Source organism: Temnothorax curvispinosus, unplaced genomic scaffold, assembly GCF_003070985.1.
Source record: "Temnothorax curvispinosus isolate PA1 unplaced genomic scaffold, ASM307098v1 QBEX01001498.1, whole genome shotgun sequence".
NCBI lineage: Eukaryota > Metazoa > Arthropoda > Insecta > Hymenoptera > Formicidae > Temnothorax > Temnothorax curvispinosus.
Window position 1 is genome coordinate 17,544 of NW_020211278.1, and position 18,307 is coordinate 35,850.

General features: G+C 40.3%; 1 non-coding gene across 1 annotated transcript; it reads left to right on the forward strand.

The window, feature by feature from the left end:
* Window positions 1-207: 207 nt before the first annotated feature.
* Trnal-uaa lies at window positions 208-291 on the forward strand. Its single transcript has one exon. It is a non-coding gene; the product is annotated as a tRNA-Leu (tRNA).
* The last annotated feature ends 18,016 nt before the right edge of the window (window positions 292-18,307 follow it).

Below are 18,307 nucleotides of genomic sequence, written 5' to 3' on the forward strand. Positions count from 1 at the left end.
ATTATGAAATATACATATTGGCTATATATATCTATATAAATATAGGTTTTATACAATAATAAACGAAGAGAAGAAGTGAATATTTTAATTGTACAATCATCTATTATTGAAAAGGAAGAAACAATGCATTATAAATAATTTAGCACAACGCTCAATATATATTGGATACCATAGTTAAAGCAATTCAACGAGTGATCTCGACACGAAGCTAGGTTGGCCGAGCGGTCTAAGGCGCCAGACTTAAGTTCTGGTTCCCATCTGGGAGCGTGGGTTCGAACCCCACACCTGGCAAACTTTTTTTTGCATCATGCATTTGTTAGTTAATCAAACCATTATAACTGTCTATAAATTTAAATTCTCAATAGTATTTTTTTTTACTAAATAAATTAATAAAACATTTTTTATTTGAGATTTTTAGATTTTATAGCTTCCAAAAATGTTTGTTTTTATATTTAAAATCGTATTATAGTTTTTCCTTAGTTACCACACATATATTGTTCTAACAAATATTTCAATCCGCTCATAAAAAATTATATAAAATATTAATGTTATATTGATGTAACACATATTACTGAAATAGTCGATTTTAATATTGAGAGGAGAAAAAATTGCTTTCTTAAGAATATAATATTTTTTCAATATTGGGTTAACATTTTTTACTTACATTAAAATTTATCTTTGCAATTTGGTAACGTTAATTAACTATTATTATAATTACCGATAATATTACTATTAAAAAAACATCGACTCTCGATAAATTTTCGTGATTATCAATAGAGCCCAGAAGTCCGGAATTATTTAAAGAACACCAACATTATCGACTGTCGAAAATTTTCTACTGTTGATATAAATATTTAAATAATTAATAACTTAATAATGTAATATTAAAATTATGATGTATTATACAGACACTTTCATTGAAACAATTATAATCTGTGCAATTGCTAAAATGTTTATAAGACAGTTTATAGTTTATAATGTATTATTTATTTTATTATTTATTATTCCAATATTTTATTTGCATATGTACAACGTTTATAAATAAGACTTATATATTTAGTATAAAATAATATTACATATATATTGCCACAAAATTGCATTTTTTCTATATAGTTATTATTCGCATGGATAATAATCAAACACGGATAATTAAATTAATCAATTACAAACAAGTCGGCAATATAGACATCTGTTTTTATTTTATCTTATTATTAGTAGATATTTCAGGTATTCTCCTGCAGATAAACACACAAATTTTCTCTTACAGACAGTTATGCATTGTAGTACTAGATGTCAGTTGCTTTCTTAGCGGGTAACTTTATTCTACATTATAAATTCAAAGGAAAAACATTCAAATATTTAAAAAACGAGAAAATGTAAAGAAAAATTTTCACTGGTTTTTCCAAACAAATCGTAAAAATTATAATAATAATGTCTTATACAAAAATATAGTTAGCAATTATAATGAATAAATCTTTTGTATGAAGTGATGAAACGTCTTTCAAGGGACATTTCCACTGCATAGTTAATTCCTACGTTCTGTTCGTGAATGATAAATTTATATTCTTAGCTGTTAAAATTTTACAGATTTACAGAAGAAAAATTAATCTAATTTAATCTAATTATAAAAAAGAGAAAAAGAGGGCTAATTTTTAATTTGCAATTTAATTATAAAAATTTCTCTTTTCTTCTCATTATTATTATAACTGCATAATTAGTATAATACCTGATATTTTAATAATAACTGTATAATGTACTTTATGTACATACAGTCTTATTTTAAATAAAGCAAAGAAAGAGCATTTTATCATTCATTTATTTCTGTACGTGGCACGAATGCATTTTCTCTTCGCAGCATATATCTCGCCAAGGACCCTACATCAGTGCAGCGGAGGCAATCGGCAACACCTTAATAACATTTCTACATTATCCGGCGATCAAGTTTGGAAAGATCATTAAACGAAACAACGTGAAACGCGGTCGTAAAAGCGGCCGGGCCGAAGTTTCCGCGTCTCTTTCCGAGCGGCCTCGCGTGTCAAGCGAGATGGAGACGCGACGAGGCGGCGAGTGGGGCGAAGACAATGTACGAGCGTCGGCCGTAAAGAGGCAGCAACGCTCTCATTAGAAAATGATGAAGCCTGGTATAATATCATCGGGACAACGCTCTGCGCGCGTCCCGGTCGTAAAATCGCCGTACGTACGGCGAATGATCGCGGAGGGGACCCCGCGTCAATATAGTCCTCGCCGAGGTCCTCGCGCGTTTTCGGAACCGTCGACGGAAAATTAACGAGGGAAGCCAGGTCGCGTCGTAAACTCGATGTAAACGTATCCAGCCGACCAGCAGCAGCGCGAGCTCGGACTCCGGGATCCGCGCTAATTTAGTTTTACGTTACAGAGTGATTATACGTAGCCCGGCGCGCAACGGGGTAACGCAACGCGGTGCCGGTCGGCACCTTAATCCGAAACAAAGCATCCGTTTCGACGAGAGTGCGTATGTGGTTGTGCAATGGTGCGCGCGCGCGTTGGGACCGCACACATTGTCTTGTAGGTGAGCCTCTCCCGTCCGCCCGCGATCGCGCTGGAACATTCCGGGCTAAGTCCCGGAGGTCAGGAGGATACGGTATAATTATGTCGAACCACTTTACGCGACCTCTTCGGCTACCTTGAATCCGAAATCGATTATTCTCGCGCGCGCGGCAGCCTCTTAATCTTCACTGAATTCTTCTCAAAGTCTCTCGAAAGCATACTTTCCGATCGGCATATACCTCATGAATTTAATGGCGTTTAAATTTTCCTGTTCAGACACGAGACCAGATAAAATGTTTCGGGAAAATTGTCAATCTTTTAACGATTTGATAGAAACCGTGAAATATACACGGGATTGTGGAACCAATTAAAAAATTTGTTTCTATAAATTAACTTAATCATGAAGGGATTTTCAATTATTGCCAAGAAATTATCTATAGATAAAAAAGAATTTTTGGAGCTAAATTTTAATTGGTGTTACAGTTTCTGTTTTGTAAAATACATCGACACCCCGTCCTACCCTCATTCAAAAATATTAAATAGTTCTCTGTAAGTGTAAAATAAGAAATAACTTTTTTTCAGATATGATATGCTAACCATATGCTTTCCATTTCTTCCGTGCTGTAATCAATATTTTGCAGAGTTGCGTCTCTTTATAAATAACCGGTTCACTGCGATACCGGCATCCGTATGATGTAATAAAAATATCACAATATTTACGAATCGGAATAGGCGTTACGCAGGTCTGTTACCGCGAATCGTGACTGTTACGTGAGCCGGAATGAAAATAGCGTATGAATACGGTTTACCGACGACGGCATTCCAATAATAATTTACAATACGGAGAAACCTCTCTACACGCGCGCGAATAACAGGTAATGACGTACTTAACGAGTACGGTATAGATTCCGCTTAGGCGCGTATATACGACGTAGTTGGGGTTCAGGGTTCGAGGTTCAAGTGCCCGCCGTGTGCACACGTTTCACGTGTGTCGCACGAGGTGTGGGCTCGAAACGTGAATTCCGAATACTTCACGCACGTGTCTAATAGTACGTTCAAACACAACGGTAAATTAGCGCCAGTATAGCTCCATCTCTCGAAGGGCGAATTCCCACCATTAATCGACGATCTTACTGGCGGCGCGGCGGGTCTCCGAATGGCTCCTAAAGCCGCTTTACGACATAATCTGAAATTGTGTTGTTATTAACCGATTAAAATTGTAATTGCCCCGCTATTGCAATCGCGATAAGATCCGCAAATGAAATTTATAACGCGCGCTCTCTCTCTCCCTAGCTCGGAAGCGCGAGGCTTTTCATTGTGGGAAAAGCCACGATTTAAGATAGACTTTCCGCAACGTGATTCATGACACGCACGTTTATTACGCATGCATTAAGAAATGCCCCGCGACATTACAGCTATTTCAGCGTTATAAAGTAAAATATCTCTCTCGCGAAAATCAATATAAAACCGATGCCGCGTACGATATATCGATTCTAATCAATAATGGATCACGCAATAGAATAGTTGGAGAAAGATTGGTGCATATTGATAAGCAATTTTGCGATATCTCGTGCAATAATAATTTGTTATACAATATTCAACTAACTAAATTGTTTTACAATCACAAATGCATGTATAAAACATGTATAAAACATTTTATTTTATTTTCTTTATACATTTTTGTTCTTCATAAAAGACTGTATATAGATACATGTGTATGTTATTCGAATTACGATATATTTAAATGATCTTTGAAAACGCTGATAGTTTACACATTCCATCTTTTATCAGACAAACCTCGTTATTCCGAATTTGGTAACGACCACCTTGAAGTAGTACGACGCTACTTTCGTTTGCGTATGACACTCCGTCTACCGCCAAGTTGTTGCTCAAAAAATCTAACGGAGAAACCCGTGTGGCGAGTAAACATACACACGAGTCATATCTCTCACCATCAGTAAAATTCCATTTAATCTTTTTCTACATTTCCATTTTGTTTTCAATGAAAATGTCGCCTTGTTTAAGTCACATGCTTATGTATGTACATATTTATTAAAAATGGAAATAAAGCTCTGCGTGCGAGCGCAAAAATATTTACTGCGCGAAAACGTTTTTCATTGATGCATAACACGACCTTTCAACCAATAATGAATTATTAAAAACAAGTAGTTGTGATTTGCATACATGGTTAAAAACATGTTACTTAAACTTAACATATTTTACTTATCACAAGATAATTATCATTATATTAGTACTCATCTTCATATAGAAGTAAATAAGTAAAAGATCTAATGCGTAAAAAATTAGAAAAAATATCATCGAACTTGTGATTTTTACAAATATATTTTTGTTATAATTACATTTAGCGTTTATTGTAATTACAATAGTCGAGGGGATTGAAATTGCCTCAGGATCGCATATTCAAACCATTCTGTTTGCCTCTCTTAGTATAGGCTTGAGGACTGCTATAGGCTCGCTATAAAATAATACTAGAACGATAAAACACGCGTGCGACTCGTGTCCACGATATGTACGCGCGTGGGAGGATGGTGTCGCAGGTAGAACGATCGAATTGGTACACATTGATACATCGATTTGAGACGAGATCTCGTGGTTTCGATACACACGCTCCGACCGACGTTAGCCATACGCCCGAGCCTATTAATACCACAGTCAGTACGTTACCGTCTCATAAATACGGTCGCCGATACGAAAAATGACGCGTCGCCGCGAGCTTGACGCGAATCGTTAAATCAATTCCCCCTTTTTCTTACCGCGTCGCCGGTAAAATTCATCGATGCAAATAAGAGCGCATTTGTCACGGTCATTGAGAAACGAATCGTTCCGTTCCATCAATATCGAGAAATCGTTTCGCGCCGCTGTCTCTCGATCGAAATGTTCATTGAACAATTCCCATCAGGACGCTCGACAGATCGCAATTTGAGATATCGCACATTCAGCTGCATTTGTAACTTGTATCCCTTGTTTATTATCCTTCGCTGTTGATACGCGCCGCATTGCAAACATTACATAATACCCTACTTGAGGTCGCCTGTAAGTGAAATGTAACACAGCAACCGTAGTCGCGACGATATCTTTCGAGAAGGGAAGAAATGCACGACCATGCAACGCGGCAAGTTTTTATCATCGCGCGATCGTCGTGCGAACATAACACCGTACACCGTAGGCCGTGTTTCTCGATCCGGGGAACACAAGAGTCATGTGGGTTTCGCAAGAAAACAAGCGAAATAATTGGGCCCCTAAGACCGATTCGGCGCGGAACGCGCGAAGACATATGTGACATCATTGCGCTGTTTTTCTTTCGGCCGCGCGCAAAACTTTATGGAGTTTCGAGGGTACGCACAGATTCCAAGCGACACTTCAATCCTAACATTCCGACTGCTTGAAAATTTTTCTCGACGAATTCAAGTACATTATCCGTCTTATTGTAACAACTAATTCGCAATTTTTTATCCACCACAAGAATTTAAACTGCGTTTTTATTTAATTTAATTTCAATCGAGGTGTCCGCTTTACGAAACTTCGACAGTCATGTATAAATATCATGATTAAGAAGACAGAAATGTTTTGCGCGTATATCGCGACGCAAGCCGGTGGCGCCATTGGGCGGCGATAAAGTTTTAAGATGCGGAAATAAAAAAATACGGGTCGCCCTTATAAGGCGGGATCTCACATACGCGCGTATTACAAGACGGCCGAGGAGTCGCGCGGATAATTTATGACGCGGGACAAATTATGCCTCACCGAACCGGTAAGGAATTTGTACGTTGCCGAAGGTACCAGCTGTAACTGCTTACAACGGGTGTTAATTGAAAGACTGCACACTCCTAAACAATTATAAATATTCTCTTATTATTATAATCTACCGTGTTTATGCGCCACTTATAACACGTATGAATCAGAAAGGGGGAAAGAGTGGAGAGACGGTGTATGTATAATGCGCGGACGTGATGTCTCTCAAGGCGGTTTTGTTCCGAGAGGTATCGAGACTGGCTACGTGGCCGCGTTCCTGCGTATTCAAGTGTCGCGGGTAATGTTGCGTTTAACCGTGCGGTCCGTAATTTCATTACTGCGCTTAATGAACGTTAAATGATTAAACCGCTAAAATATGTCTCGCGGATACCCGATGTATAATGCCCCCGCAGCGAGATTCGCCTATTGCCGTGACAAATTTCAGACACTCTCGACGGCGGAACTCTCCGGCGAACAGACGCGATTATTCATTTTTCCTCCCTACCGGTAATACCTCTTCCTTCTTGAATAATGTGCATATCTTAACACCGAGGTTTATTGCAGGGAGAGAGAGAGCCATTACCGCTGTCATTGCGTGCTCGCGCACCGCGCGCTTGGAAAGAGTGTCTTTATTAAACGCGTCGTACCAGAAATAGCGTCTATGCATGTAGTTCCTATATACGCTCTCGCTGTACTAATATTGTGAATAATAACCCGATAAATTGTATTTTATGTCCGAATGTTGCTAAATCTTTCCGCGGAACACTTTGTAGGCCGGTATTATTAATACGTTCAAGATCGAAATGCTTCATTATGCATTCATACAAAAAGAATTTATTCAGCCCGCATGTAAGGCGCTTCTGTGGAACGTAATATCACTAATATCTTTATTATTTATCACTGCCAACGATAAGCGGTAGACGTGTACAAAACAATTTCCAATATAATCAAGTTAAAGAGTGTCCTTTCTATGCTAACAGTCTACTGAAAGGCATTACTTCAAGCCCCGGGGAACGAAATCGCCGAAGGAGAGAGAGCGAAGTATATCTCGCGCATGCGATCGTTCTCTCCAAGTCCGCTCGACCGCAGAGATCGGCTCGTCGGGCTCGTCTCGGTTCCACTTCGTCCAATGATTTGTAATTACCGCCGCTAATATGGTACACGCCGGCAGTAGCTCTCATCCGAAATGGCAAGCCAATTATAACGCGAGACAAAGGCCCCGCCAAATCGTCGAACGGAGCGAGCCCATGCGGATAGGGCCCATCACGATCCCATGGGCTTTACGATCTTACACGGCGCCACGGGTTAATCATTCGAGTCTTCCTCCGCTCTCGCTCTTATAGTCCGCGGTATTTATCTTCCATTCCAGCGGATTCTCGATTCGCCATCCCGCAAACGGCTCCTACCGATCGCTACTGTCCCCGTTTGATTCAAACACCGATGCGCAGAGATCGATGGACTCTGCAGTTGAGCCACCGTTGCTGTGGATTCCAGAAGCCCTAGGGCCACGCACGTCCTCTACGTGGACCACCTCCTACGGTCCCGATCTCGTTTTCGTAAATCACACGGAGGAGAAATGGATTATCATGCCGTATTACTGTCCGCTGCCGTATTTACTAATCGTGCAACACGGCAATTGGATGTATAAGATCCATTATAAATAATTAAAAATAAAGATATATATTGTAATTGCAGTGTGTATCTGTAAATTTGCCGTTCCCTGCATTTTAATATTAATATACTATTGCAAATTTAATGTTTAATATTGAAAGTTAAAATCCGGTTCATACATATCATATCCTTTCAAGCACGTATATAAAAATAGTTTTGAGTTTAAGTGTATTATTTTAAGAAATAAATTAACACGCAATATATTTTGTTAGGTCTCAGAATTACATTTTTTTTTTCACTTCTTTGTTAAAATGGGAAAGAAGCGAGCCCTGCTTAGCTCAATCCAAGTAAAAGTCCCATACCCGAGTTACGTAAATGTATTCCGCTTAATACGGCGGCAGGCGAAAAAAGACGAATTTCTTGGTTTTACCACGTGCCGCGGAACTTAGCGTAATTTTCACGGAAGATCACAGCGTCAGGTGCTAACTAACGTTCCAACAGGATCGACACCATTCCCTTTCCGAGCGTGCCGCACGATTCCGGGAACAAAAGCCCTACGGTGCCTATACGATATTTGTGACAGGCCAGCCGCCGCGCGTTCTATTGACCCCCGTTATCGCGATTGAGATGACAGGGCGACGTGGCAGGCAGTTCCGTTTCGAAATCGTCGGCTTCAATCTTGCGAGAGGGGACCCGTTGCCGGACGTGGTGCGCGACGGGAAGTGGCGGGGGTATGTGCGAATTGATTTGCGGTTCGGCGTATGCCGATGTTACGGTCCTGGCGCCACAGCCGGCATTCCAGCATTTCCGGAATGGCATACCGCCTCTCATCAGGTCCAGCCTGGCATTAACGTGGCTCCGCATTAACAGGAAAGGAGATTCAAGTACGGCCGATCCGCGTACTCTCGAATGGTGTCTGCACGTCGGACTCTGGAACCACATAAACGTTGAAACTTTAATGCAACGCTAATAACGACAGATAACAATTGTGGATTTGTTAACAAACACACGTGCCAATTATACGATATTTTAGACATTTATAATGTGTGAATTTGCAATTTGTATTTTTATTTTTTTCGGTAATTTTATTTGTTTCATTATAGCATTACAGTACTTTAATTAATATTGTAGAAAATATTTGGTAAACAAATTGCATAAATATTTTATACGATCATTTTTTATTTAATTAGTGTGACATAATTGATGTAGATTTAAGATGAATTTATCATTTATTAAATAAGAAGATTTAAGATTGTTTTTAACTTTAGTATATAATTCTTTCAATACGTCAGGTATCGCTTAGAAATCATGCATTTCCTTTATAGATATATATTGAATATTGTTAGTGGAAACTTGAAGTTTTTTGCAGAATTTAAATAAAAATTCCGCGTCATTAACAACTTGGCATCTTAGCTAATAACTCTTCTCCTTTTAAGGTTTTCTCGTTCGGACAAAAAACTAAAGATAATGAATTTTCAGCTGACTAATCGGTGCTTGAAGCATTAATTAGCTATCACGGCCATTCCGCGAGAAGAAGAATAAAATTAACAGTCTAATGGAATGTAACTGGCCGAGTGTTAATTTTCTTGTTCTTTGCACACCACCCGCCGCCAGGAAAACCGTGCTCCGGGGTGGAATTTCCGACTCGTCGTAAAATTTCGCGATGATCTAACTAACTCCTGTGCGCGCGTAAAGCCACGGGTGGTATCGCGGTGTACCGTAAAGTCACGTTTACACCCGAAACGCGAATGGTCTTAAGCCAGGTCAAAATCATCTGTGGGAACCACAGGACCGCGCGGCACAATGGCAGGCTTATTAAAATTCCTGGCTGTATTTTATGCCCGCGAGACGGTGGGCACCATCTCGCGAGAAGGTACGGCGAGGAGCTGGAAACGGAAAGAAGGAGAGAGAGAGAGAGAGGGTCCCCCCGGTAGGAGAATTGGCGGGGTACGGAAGGGGGAAGGCCACGCGACTCTCTCGGGGCCTGGGCTTAATCTCGCCACATCTACACCCACGCTTACTAACCGATGTGGGTATGTAACCGCTGGACACACCACGAGCGCATTTCACCGCGACGACTTCGGGTTTCATCCTTTCGCCGGCCTCGTTCACCCACCCCCTCCCCCTCTTCCCCTTTCTCTTCCTCTTGGTCCAGTCTCGGAGACCAAGCTTCAAAATTTCCCACTTGTGAAAGACTTACGGAACGAGTCGTACTTCATCAACGAGATATCACACGGTCTCATCGACGTTGAATGATATCCGATGCATAATGTTGGTAGACAGAAATATTCCGCAGGTAAAATTCTGAATTTTCTGATGTATGGCTGTCGAAGCATATAATATATAAAATAATTTATAGTTTATAGTTAATTTTGTATATATTTACTCAGCTGTTGTTTCTCAGAATTTATTATCATTTTAATTAAATATCGTATAGTTTTGCCTATCTCAAAATCCAAGGACCAGGGACCCCAGCGCTGATGGCAAGAATCGTCAGTTCTTGGATCACTTCGTGACTGCAATACTAATTGACGATAAAAGACGGCGAGAAAGAATCCGCGCGATAAAACGCTCTTCACCGGTTATTGAGTAAATTGTGGGAATCCTCATTCGGCTTATCGTGCAAATATGCAACCTCGCGACAACGTCGATGCGCGTTTGTACCTATGCGAAAATATATCTACCGCCAAACACCCTGTAGCGCGCCGCATAGAAACGAGTGCGTTACCCTCGCGCGCTGCACACGCTCTTATCGCGCGACGACCGCTTATCAAGCGCCAGTCTGGCCAGACTTCCCTCCGCAGGTGAATGTAGATACGCAATCTACCTGTATTCGTCTCCGGCGCGCGCGCATGCACGGCTTACGAAGAGAGAACGCTCTTTCTGTATGTCTCTTGTGCGTTCTCTTATCGCGAATTCCGGGCCGCCGTCGTGCGAAGACCCCCGTAAACCCCGTCGCCGTCCTCCGCAACGGTAATTGAATTCTCGGTACTCATAGCAAGCGACTATTCGTCTTGCGTTAAAGAGCAAATTTGTTTCATCACCAGCCTGCGTCGCGTTATCAGCAACAATTCCGCAAAATGGAGCAGGCGGGCTCGTTATAATCACCGCGAGTAAAGTTGTAAGACAATATAAGATTAACACGCTCTTGTCAGCGCGCTACATTGTGAGAAAAGTACGATTGTAATGACTGTATAATGATTCTAAATTTCGATTCAAATTGTTTCCATCACTTTACGCTATGTATAAAGCTAAAAGCTAAATGATCACTTCGCGCAATGTACTTGTGCCAAATAAACGAATTTTAGATTTAGATGTTCTCGGAATTCAAAGTAAAGATCACATTGCTAGAAGATGCAATATAATATCGAGATCATTTTCCTTAGAAACACAAGTCGAAAATATGCATCCCCTACTTGAGCAAGGAATCTTTTCTATTCGCGAGAGGTCAAGAGCGGATTAAATTCTTCTGCACGCGAAAGTTAATTCGAGGAACTCCGGAGCATCTCGTTGAGCGCTTCCTGCCGTAGGATCTCCTCGTCCAGTTGGCCGCGGGCCAGAAGCAAATTAACCTAACGAGGAAAAGAGGGGCAGTTTTCACCGGAAATCACGCGGCAACGACGGAGACAAAAAGAGGCGGAGGAAGACGGGAGATCTCTCTCTCTCGGCGTAGGAATTCGTTTCGTTGCCAATGCACCTTCGGGGCGCCCACACCCACGAGCGAGTGGACAAGCTGCTGGACCGGACAACCCGTTCGGCTCCTTCGAGGGAATCGGATTTAATGGGACACCATTGTTATTTATTTTTCTAGGCGTGCTCTGGCCCCGGTCCAAACGTGGGCCCACGTGGTCGCGATTATTTATAAAATCCAGTACCAAATATAGGGGCGCCGCCGTGCTGGGCGTTAACGAGACCCGTGTCACGCCGGGTTGCGCAATCCGGGAGGGAACGGAGGGCCGCTTCTTCCACGAACAACAAGTAAGAAGAACATGGCGCCTTGCTAATGACGCCGATAGTCAACCCACTTGTAACCCATCGTGCGTGCTTTTACATTGATGACGCAAAACTTAGTACGCGCGGAAGTGGTAGTGGTCGATGTTTACGAGATATAGCGCTCTCTTCCATTCTTTTTTCCACGACGCTCCTCCACCGAACACAAGATGATTCTTACGCGAAGTTAATTACACAGTATCCCTATTCACGCGCGATGTCATTGACACGATGGTATTATTGTCATTATCATGATTAAGTTGTTCGAGAATTGGTTTTTAGAATTATATACATATAATTAACAGTGTAGATTTTCATTCCACATGATCGGCAATGTTCACGTAACCCAACAATAACCGATCGACATATATTAAACAATATTAGCAAAAATATTCTGCTCTCTAGCCGCGTCAGATGCAATTCGAGATAAAGTCTCTTACTACGCGATACGATATCGCTCAACGATTTAATATCGCGGAATAGATTAACTGGTACCACCAATGTACGTGCCAGTTGCCACCAATGACATTAAATATCGGGTGTATGCATTAACCTTATCGATACACTATCTAATTTACCTATCGACATAATACTCTTACGTTCAATCTTTATCCTGATTTATATCTCGCCGGAAAAGCCCATACTCCAAGCAATCAGCGTACTCGAGGCAATCAAAGATCCAGGCAACTGGGTTAAAGAGATACTGGTTTAGAAGAAGGAATAAGTTGGATAAATCGATAGGCAAAAGACGGAACGGAGCGGGCGGATTAACGGAGAGAAAATGAGAGTGAAGTCCGAGTGCATGCACAGGCGACTGAATTATTCATCGAAAAAAATATGTGCTTAAAAGGTAGGTAGGCAGGAGATAAGCGGTAAACCCCGCGAAATGCATTAAAGCCGCCAATAAACTTCGTACTCGAATGGAATGCTAATATATTATTCGCCGCCATGCCAATCCCCTTCCTGCCTGATATTGCCGAACGAAAACGAATACGGCATAGCCGGCCGGGAACGTGGAACACGATAGGACTAAAGTAACCGCGCATGTATATCGGTATCGACCAACAAGATTACGTCTTAATCACCGGATCGATTGATCTTTATCGGCGTCCCATCTTTCCCCATAAATCTTCCCGAGATCGTCGAGCAGCTTCCACGATCGCGGAGGTCCATCCACGGAAAGTAATCCACCTCCGAGATGACACGAATAACATTTACGACGCTCGTAGATTGAAAATAACACAGAGAGACTGACAGCAGATTGCTGTACGATAAATTGTACTATCTACAGACTTTATTTGATATACAGTCGTATATATTTTGCCGATGCAACCGACTTCGCATCACTGAAAAAGTTATATATAAAATCATTATGTTAAAAATATTATAGCTCTAGCGAGTGATATCGCGCTAGAGCAACTTTATTTTTATTTGTTTTCATTGTATACATTCAAATGTATAAACATATATTCGAAAGTATTACTTAATCATACTTTCATTATTTTGTGTTACACATGGATTAGTAAAATAATATTCCAGTATCACGTGCCAAATTATTCATTCTCACAATAGATCGCATTTCCTGGTACACAAAAAAGGGAATATAATTTCATATACCCATTGAAAGTCTGGTACGCGTCTCTTCTATATAACTTACCTTTTCTACGTGGGTTTGAGGACGTCCTGAAGCTTTCCGACGATATTTCTGCGGAGGGTTATCGCTCGGCACGCTGCCTCGGTATTGTATACGGCTCAAAAATGACGAAAGGGTAAATATAACGAGGGGGATGAATATTTATGGCGTCGCTCTCAATTGCTTCGCTCGCGAGGGAGTGCCGCACGTGCGTCCTGTCGGTGCATCGGAGAAAGGAGAAAGAAGAGGAGAGGTGTATATAACGAGTGAATATTCAAGAGAGAGAGAGAGAGAGCACCCTGTAATGCGCGGAGCACTTCGATGCGAACGCGGAAAATTTACGTCTGTTTTACGATATCGCTATATATAATTGAGTTTCGTTTATTTTGTAGTCACGCATTCCCCGTAGCTGCTCCATATATTGCGTTATCATAATGTTATTGAAGATCAATGCTTCCGTCCAACTCTTCCGGATGTCGGAAATGTCACAAATATATCGTCAACCCTTTTATATCTTGCACCTAATCCATCGAATAGATATACCTATTATAAAGTATACTTTCAGGGATTTTTGTAATTTTCTGCCCTCTGCGCAACCGCTACGTAATTGCTCTTTTGTGCATTTCATGTTGTATTGGGTTGGCAAATAAGTTCGTTCGGTTTTTTCCAGTCAAAACCAGTCAAAAAACCGAACGAACTTATTTGCCAACCCAATATTAATATCTCATTATTTTCAAAATTGTGTCTGAACAACTTTTATGACCGCGGCGTGGTTATAATTAATAGATTTTCTGAAATAATAGAACAGAATGTGAAACACTGTGTCTCGAAAATTGTGTCGGCTTTCTGGGCACTTTTTTCAAGGGACAGAACAGAAAGGCCGAAAAACGAGATTAGAATCACAGATTGCTTTATTATTAGCTGGAAGAGAGATTCTTTTCACGTGAGTTCTTTATCCTGTTCGGGGTGACTGGCAGAATATCTACGAAATCGGCTGACGCCAGCGGGAAATTTCGTAACACTCATTGAATTTCCGAGTCTGATGCGGTTCCGCCCTTGTCGCTTTCCATGCAGTTAACCCCATTGGTTCCTTTTAGAATATAAATCATGTTCCAGCAATTTTTCGTTTCTTTATATCAACATCAATCTTACTAGTTCGATTAATGACAAATTTTTATAAACGGTCAAATAGTTTATCAAAATAAAATTACACATTCACATTCCTCTATAAATTTTCCAAATAAGTCTCTACGCTTTACATTATAATATTTTATTACACAACTAAACAAGACCAAGAGTTTACAAAAGAGGTTGTGTAACAGAACCTACTAAAAATTGAGCACCACAACAAGAAAATGTTAAAATAGAATAGGCACAATCCCCTGGATTGATGAAAGGCGGGAGATAAAAATCGACAACTTTCTCGCCTCTTCGTATATTTTCTGTCGTCATCGTGGACTCAGTAACACGAGAACTTGTGCCATCAATACAATAAACGCCTCTCCACATATACTTACGGTTGCCTGGTAGCTGTCCCGAGTGCGAAAGTTGTAAAAGGCGCGAATGCATATATCATACAAGCGTAATGCAATATTGGCCGGGGCTCCCTTGGCCCAGGGGGCCCCACGACGCCGTGGCCGTATGCCGGTGTAAGAATAAGTAATGCCTGTTATTTGCCGGGTATTAGTTTTTGCAACGGCCTAACTTATCGTCCTCGTAAAGTAGCGCACAATTACCTGTCTCTACCGTGCGAGTGCCGGCGCAGGAGCTCACGACGACCTCTCGTATCACTACCGAGAGTGTTTCTCCGTGAAATTACATTCGCCATAAAACGACGATAAGATAAATGGCGGGATCAGGGAAGAGAATCACTTAAGGGAACCAGGCATATAATTGCTCATAGGCGTTTTAATTTTAACGCCGTAGTTGGCGCTACGGCGTTAAAATTACTGCCAACTCCTTTTTCTCTTTAAATATCAAATTTGAAAAAAATTGCTATTTTTAGTACACTAGAAAACATTACTGCGCTCTTATCTTCAATAAATAGTCCGCGTAAGTTTCTCTAGGAAACGAAACATTCATCACTCATGCCGCAATGTCGCATACTACTTGAATTAATAACAACCGATGATTCATTGGTATCTAAGTTATTATCTTTCGTAATAAATTTTTGGCTATCATGAATTCTAATAACTCATGTAACAATCAATAAAGTACTTCGATATACTTGTATCATGATGAATAATAAGGAATCGAATTCTATTGATGTTAAATTTCTTACATGAAAATGAATGTTATAAATCATACAAAAATTAGAAAAAATTATCATTGACGTCAAGGTTAATAATTCATATATTTATTGCAATATGTGAGCCTCTATTTCAATCATGCAAATAATAAAAATAAAATTCAACGATTTAAAGTAACATTTGCTGTGTAAAAATTATTAATATAAAATACTATACACTAAGCATATTAAAAACACAATTGCATTCAAAATTATATAATACTGTAAATAGCTCTCAGTATAGATAATGAGAGTAATTTAAGTACAATAGCGTAAAAGACGATAACATGATTATCTCATCTATACGTATAGTAACTTTCATCATTCCAACACTCTAAACCTAACATCACCATTAAAATCCTCTGAGAAGAGATCATTGATCGTGAAATAGTGCATTTCTCGCTATCGACTTACCAGATCGGCCTTTAACGGAAAATGACGATCCCATCGGTAGACTTTGTTCAAACTTACGAGTTGTCCTTCGTCCCCTCGTTTTCCACTTCTCTTCTCCTCTCTCTTTTTCTTCTACGTTTATGCGTAACCATTTAGGATCCACGATATTTCCGATTACGGAGTAGCCGCCGTTACGGATAATGGGCCGATAAGGCCGATCGCCGAAAAAGCGGTCGGAACATTTATACGTGTACTCATACGGTTGGTCCAATTAAGACGAACCGGTAGCAAGACGATCACAAGGTAGCAACGCTTCTCGAAGATTTATCCATAGCCGTTCAATGGCCACACACCATCAAATCAATAATAAATTGACCAAGTGTAAATCTTATTCAGATTTTATTCACACAGACTTATTCACTTATTCAGTCGTGCCCGATTTTTCCAGAACAGAATGTGAATGCCAGAGTTGATGGATGCGATGTCACAGATCTTGCAGATTTAATATTATTTAGAAAAGAAGCATTTGAATATAATATGCGCCTGTTGAAATGAGACCGTTGCGACGTATGCAACTTATTTCATTATTAAAAACTTCTGACAGTTTATACATATTTTATTATAAAGTTATAACTGTACTTAATTTTATTTAGTTATTATATGTAGATATATTATTATTTTTGGAAATTTATTTTAATTACGTTGGAACATTAATATTAGTAGTATAACGTATTTTTTGTGCACTATAGCGGCGCTAGTGATGAAAGAATAGGAATATTCGCAATATATATTCAAAATCTTTACTGAGATCCCTTGTGAATGAAATTTGAAACATATTTGAGAACGGCGTCTATAGTGAGGCGTATAACAAAGGATCTCACGCTGGCACGGATAACCGTTCATTCGGATCATCCAAAGAGTCGCATACTAGTCGCATTTACCGGGTGAGAACCGGGGCGGACCCAAGGGTGAAAAACCGAGAGAAAGTCCACCTGGTGCTTCCGTTGCTCTTCGTGTGAGCGAAGGAAGGGGCGTAACGCGCGAAAAATCGACGTGGAATTTCCTCCGATTTTCTTCGTGGGGCGTTGCGTGACGCGTTGGTGACCACCCGGCAGGTCCGCACATAAATTCAGCCGCGACAGAATCCGGTGGCGATTAAAAGAACAGACGAGATTCTACAATGCCGCGGGGATGCTGCTGCTGTCCGTCGAATATTTACCGAGGTTAGCTTCTCATTGTCAGAGCAACTACGGTGATTCAACCAGCTTCTTCTCCTTCAGCTCCTCGCATTTCTTGGTATTTAACTTCCTGCGCGTAGACACAGGATATAAGAAAAATATATATCGACGTGGAAATGCGCAAACGTTGGATCAAAGATCTTGCGTGGGAGTATTTCGAAGATTTTCAAGTGATTTATTTTAACTCAATAATGACATCGATAAAAACTATAAGTGTAATTAATAAGTGTAAAAAAAATATACAGTATAATAATATTACAAAATTCACATCAATCACGATTGTTGTATGATGAAATCAAATTGTATTAAATTTTCTGCAGCGTTTGTCAAAGTCAAAAACGTGAAATTGTAGACACTTTGATTATGCAACATGCTCCTTGCAAGAAACTACCAGATCGTCCAAATATGGAAAACAGAAATCCTTCCTTTTCCTTTTCTCAACCTCTCTTTTTCCGAGAGAGTCTGGTCTTTTCTCATTCTATACTCTACGCTCTTGGATTGTCACTGTTCTTTCGGAATTGTCCGGATTTTATCCCACCAGTCAGCGGGTATTGCCTCAGAGACCAATTTGCTGAATGGACGTCTCCAAGTCACTCCTCTTCGAAGGACCAGAACAACCGCCTTTTAAGGCTCCCTTAAATGGAGACATTTCAAAAGAAAACCGCATGTAAAAGAAATACAAACCGGAAGTTACAATTTTTGCCCCATACCGTGCAACGAAGAATTTGCAAGCAAGTCAATAATATTGTAACAATGTCGATTTTAATAATTTTTTTCATAAATTTTTACACACTCTATAAACGTTAAAATCACGCTACAATCTAATTCAGATCTGAACGATAAAATAGCGATTATATCTTAAAGACACGATAATTA